General features: G+C 49.3%; 1 long non-coding RNA gene across 1 annotated transcript in view; it reads right to left on the bottom strand.

Moving 5' to 3' along the window:
- Window positions 1-1409, bottom strand: part of LOC116542062 — a 21007-nt gene extending 19598 nt beyond the window's left edge. The window contains exon 1 of the long non-coding RNA XR_004265051.1: window positions 1397-1409. This is a non-coding gene — a long non-coding RNA (uncharacterized LOC116542062). The remainder of the gene's footprint in view (window positions 1-1396) is intronic.
- Between the last annotated feature and the right edge of the window lie 4029 nt (window positions 1410-5438).

Here is a 5438-nt window from a genome sequence, read left to right as displayed (position 1 = left end):
AAAAAAAAAAATTCTATGAAAGGTACTGAAATGACTAAGGCAAGATGATGGGGGCTTTCCAATGGAGAGATCAGGCTTGCAACACCAGAACGCACCAAGCATTCTTAGTATCACCCAGGAAGCATTCTTAGTATGCTCCAGGTGTGATCCCATAGGAAGGACGCAGCGCTTCCCAGGAAGTCTGCTTGCCAGAATAATTGACCCTACACCACATCAACCCTCTGGACCTAAATGCCAGTCTGCAGGAAGCAGGACAGTGCCCCACGTTAAATGACACCATGAGGGTTCGGTCCGCCACATCAACAAGGAGGGCAGTCTCACATGACAAAGGGCCAGGTTTCCTCAAGTAAAAGGGCATAAAAAGGAAGGGAGAAAGGACAGTTAGAGATGCAAAGAGATTTAAGAGATAAAGCACCAAAATGCAGCGTATAGGCCAGGCGCCGTGGCTCATGCCTGTAACCCCAGCACTTTGGGAGACTGAGACAAAAGGATCACTTGAAGTCAGGAGTTTGAGAGCATCCTGGCCAACATGGTGAAACCCCGTCTCTACTAAAAATACAAAAATTAGCTGGGCGTGGTGGCAGGCACCTGTAGTCCCAGCTACTCAGGAGGCTAAGGCAAGAGAATCACTTGAACCCAGGAGGCAGAGGTTGTAGTAAGCCGGGCTCGAGATCATGCTACTACACTCCAGCCTGGGAATGTATAGACCTTGTTTAGATCTTTATTCAAACAGATGAACCGTAAAAGGACGTTTTTCAGGAAAATGAGAACATGCGAAGATGAATTTCTTATTAGAGGATCTTAAGGAATGGTTTGTTTAATTAGGTGTGGTGATGATGTGCTTGTTTTTAGAAATGTGCTAATGTGTGAGAAATACATCCTGAAATATTCATGGGTGAAATGATCTGGCGTCTGACATTTTTGTTAACGAAGGGGCTTGAGGGAGAAATGGAATGAGAACTGCAAGGTGGGGATGGCACTTCGAGCTGGGTGATGGGTACGTGGGAGCTCCTCAAACCAGTCCATCTACTTCTGTAGGGGTTTTGGGACTTTCCATGCTACAAGTAAAATGGAATAAACAGAAATGGGTCTGTGGATATTTCATTTCTCTGGCTGTGGCCCTCCCCTTCCAGTTCCCCCCTCCTCCATGCCCCACATTGAGGCCCAGAGAACATCTGTTTCACCAGGCACAGCTGTCCTGGCCCCACCTCCTGTTAGCCCCAAACACCCGGAGAAGGAAAGGAAGGCCTTGACTCAATGCCTGCCCCTGCCTGATTTGCACTTGGCCTGTTGCCTGGTTTCTCAGAGGCCCACCCTGATTTCTTTGGGTTCTGAGCCCTTGTCTCAGCTGCTTTGCAACCAGGAGCCCTTCCCCTGGGCACATTCCTCTCCCCACTCATCCTCCGATAATTTCTCACCTCCTCTGGCAGGGGTGGGGGAGGTGGAAGTGGGGATGGGATGGGTCCCTGTGTCAGATGCCACATGGGACAATCAGGTGCAAGCCCTGCTCTCAATCGGGAGTCCAAATCCCAGTTGGGACACGACTGAAAACATAGCACATCATGTAAACAATGATAAAATGCAACCATGGGGTGCGGAGAGGGAGGACTTCATTCTGGGGGTGTTCAGGGCAGCACACATCAGGCACATTGATGTGTGGAATGGTGTTTTGTCTGGGTCCTAGGCCACGAGGAGGTCTGAAGGAGCAGAGTGTGTCATACTCTGCCTTGCAGAGAGAGCCGTGGAGACCCCAAGGAAAGATACAGGTGCTAGTTATGGTTATGATAACTACTGTTCTCACATGCTAATTATCTCATCTTTCAGGATAAAGGCCAGGTATGTGCCTGGTTCTGTGTCCCCACAAAACAGAAGGGGTCCCCTCTCTCCTTCCCTCCCCACATTACCCTGCCTGATTCAGCTCTGTGCCTCATGGTATCTTGCACAGGTGCTTGGTACATGGCAGGCACTCCATGAAGACCAACTGATTATTGAGGTCAGTGTTCAAACTCAGGCTAGTCTCAAAATGACTGGATAGAATCACAGGTACTTACGATATTTGGTTTAAACAGATCCCAGGGCTCCATATGAGACCCTCAGAACCCAAGTCTTTAAAGAAAGGGCCAGGGAATCTGTATTTTTACCTGGCCCTTCAGGAGGTCACAAGTCGCTGCTAGGTTAGAGAAGGAGGTGAGAGAGTTAGAGGGGAGTTCAGCACCGCGGACAGAGACACACAGCGCCTCCATCAGTTCTCTTTCCGGGGACTGACTAGCTGGGGACAAGGAAGGTCAGTCTCTGTATGTGGCAGGGATCCATAGTCTAACCCTGATGGAGGCCAGGTGACATCTGAGGTCTTGACCCCCACATGACGCAGCCCCAGCCCCTGCTTCGGGAGCAAGTTTCACGGAGGACAATGGTCTTGTTTCAGAGACAGCTCTGACTCTGCCCAGGGAGGGGCCGTATAATAAATATCCCCTCGATTTCTTTTATAAGTTGTAAGTGACCTCCGTACTGTGCAAGCAGCAAAGCATGAAGCCTGAGCCTGTGTGAACAAATTAATCCCCCAAACATGGTTTGAGCACCTACTGTGTTCAAGGGCTGTGCCAGTAGCCACAGGGCATGTAGGGATGAGAGACATACAGCCGTCACCTCAAGCAACCTGCAGCTTGTCAAACATGGTTCATTGGTTGTTAGAAAGGAGAGCAGCCTTGAAGATAACCAGACTCCGAGTCGGTCAGTGTGTGTGTTAGAGAGGCAGCCAGGGAAGTGGAGAGAACAGACATTTGGTGGCAGAGGCTGAATTTGAGAGCTGGCACTGAGAAGCTATGTGGCCTTGTGCATGTGGCATTGCTCTCAGAGCCTCAGTTTCCTGATCTGAAAAATGGGAGTGGCTGCATCCCTCCCTCTCTCCCCTCCCCTCCCCGCCCCAGCACGTACTAGGAAAGTGCCCACCTGGTCTGGCTCCCAGGACCCAGCCTGAGCACCATTCATTTATTCATAGACTCCACATTTGCTGGTGACCCATTACACGCCAGGTGCAGTGCCAGACACAGACAATAAGGTGGATGAGAGCTGATACGCTGGGGTCTGAGACTGGGAGAGCAAGGCAGCCATGGCTCCTCCTCTCTTGCTCCTGGGCCCCCAGCTGGGCGACATTTCCAGCTTCGCTTGCAGTGAGGGTGGCCATGTGACTGAGTTCTGCCTGACGGATGTGCTCCACTTGCAGGCCTGGCCCATAAAGCCCTCCCCCACGAGATGATCTCTTTTCATCTTCATCCCTGGCTAGTTAGGGAAACCTCTGGGTGAGAAAAGGGCAGAGCTTGGAGACAAGAGGGACCCAGGTCCCAGACACAGCAGGGGGAAATTTGTTCACCAAATAGTGGCACTGAACTGTTATGAGCAGCAGAAACACACCAGTATTGAGTTGAGGCCCTACATTTTGGGGTGTTTGTTGCAGCAGTTAGCTTGTCCTGACTAATACAGAGAGACAGACATCAAGCAGGTACAAACAAGCAGGAGTTTCAGAGATGATGGAGTGATAGAGCAAATAAACAGGAAGGGACAGTGGAGAATCCTTGGGGCGGATACATTATAGATTTCTTTTAAGTTCTTTTTTTTTTTTAGACTGAGTTTCTTGCTCTGTTACCAAGCTGGAGTGCAGTGGTGTGAACTTGGCTCACTGCAACCTCCACCTCCTAAGTTCAAGTGATTCTCCTGCCTCAACTTCCTGAGTAGCTGGGATTACAGGTGCTCACCACCACACCCACCTAATTTTTCTATTTTTAGTAGACACAGGGTTTCATCATGTTGGTCAGGCTAGTCTTGAACACCTGACCTCATGATCCGCCCCCTTCAGCCTCCCAAAGTGCTGGGATTACAGACATGAGCCACTGCACCCGGCTCTTTTAGTTCTTCTAAGCTTAATGAATAAACCTTTAGCTCCTCAGTGCTCCTGGTCTTAGGCCATATAACCTCCTTCCCTTCTCAAGCCTCCTGAAATCCCATCTCATGTGTATCAGTCACTCACTTAACTCCTCCCCATTCTGGGTTTTATTCCAAGGACTCGCTGTCCAGGTTTGTCTTTCATTTCTGGGTTGGAAACCTGCCCCTTCACGGTACGTAGCCCCAGCCACCTTTCTCTTCCCCACCCTTGCCTTCCGGAGGCAGAGGTTTCCAATAGAACTATATTCCCCATCGCTTCACTTCACTGATCACCCCAAAACTCTAAGCTTTGTTCAGTATTCAGGTGAAAGCATTTCTGCACCTTTAATACCTTTATAGAGGCAAGATAGAGACCATGAGAATGAAAACCATTCAATTTACCAACTTGTTTGCAAGAGACATCTTTATGTAGTTTAAATCTGTTTTATTTAAATCGGATGATTTTAAATTAAATTGAAATAAATTCGACTACATAAGTAATATGTTTACTGTTTCATTTATCTACAGCTGTTTTACAAACCACCCCAAAACTTCATGGCATAAAACACCAACACTCATCTTTGTTGATGAATCTGCAATTTGGCAGGCTTCATGGGAGAGCTCATCTCTGCTCCATCCACCTCCGTACTGTGTTGGCTGAGGTGGCCCCAAGTGGGGGCTGGGACAATCTGGGGGCTTTCTCACCTGCCTGAGGCCCAGGTGGGGCAGACCCTGATAGCTGGCATCAGGCGGGCATCATTCGCTAAAGCTGTGAGGACTCTCCAGCACCTTGTTGCAGGGCACCTGGCCTCCTACACGTTGGCTCAGGACTCTCAGCTAAGACAGCCAGGTAGAAGTCAAAGGACCTCTTATTACTTGGCCTAGGAAGGCAGACAGCATCATGCCAATAGAATCCAGTAACCAAGTTCAGCCCATATTCGAAGGGAGGTGATTTAGACTTCCACTATTTTATTTATTTATTTATTTATTTATTTATTTTTGAGACAGAGTCTCGCTCTATCACCAAGGCTGGAGTGCAGTGGCAGTATCTTGGCTCACCGAAACCTCCGCCCCCCGCCCCCACAACCAGGTTCAAGCGATTCTCGTGCCTCAGCCTCCTGAGTAGCTGAAATAACAGGTACATGCCCACCATGCTGGCTAATTTTTGTATTTTTAGTAGAGAAGGGGTTTCCCCATGTTGGCCAGGTTGGTCTTGAACTCCTGACCTCAAGTGATCCACTCACCTCGGCCTCCCAAAGTACTGGGATTACAGGCATGAGCCACTGCGCCCTGCCCTAGACTGCCATGCTTTTAAGAATGACGTTATTAATTTTTAAGAATTGCATTTGCCGGGCGCGGTGGCTCAAGCCTGTAATCCCAGCACTTTGGGAGGCCGAGGCGGGTGGATCACGAGGTCAAGAGATCGAGACCATCCTGGTCAACATGGTGAAACCCCGTCTCTACTAAAAATATAAAAAATCAGCTGGGCATGGTGGCGTGTGCCTGTAGTCCCAGCTACT

This window comes from Sapajus apella, unplaced genomic scaffold (genome assembly GCF_009761245.1).
Source record: "Sapajus apella isolate SASKATOON/1434 unplaced genomic scaffold, GSC_monkey_1.0 scaffold160, whole genome shotgun sequence".
NCBI lineage: Eukaryota > Metazoa > Chordata > Mammalia > Primates > Cebidae > Sapajus > Sapajus apella.
This window is presented reverse-complemented; position numbering and strand designations above follow the sequence as displayed.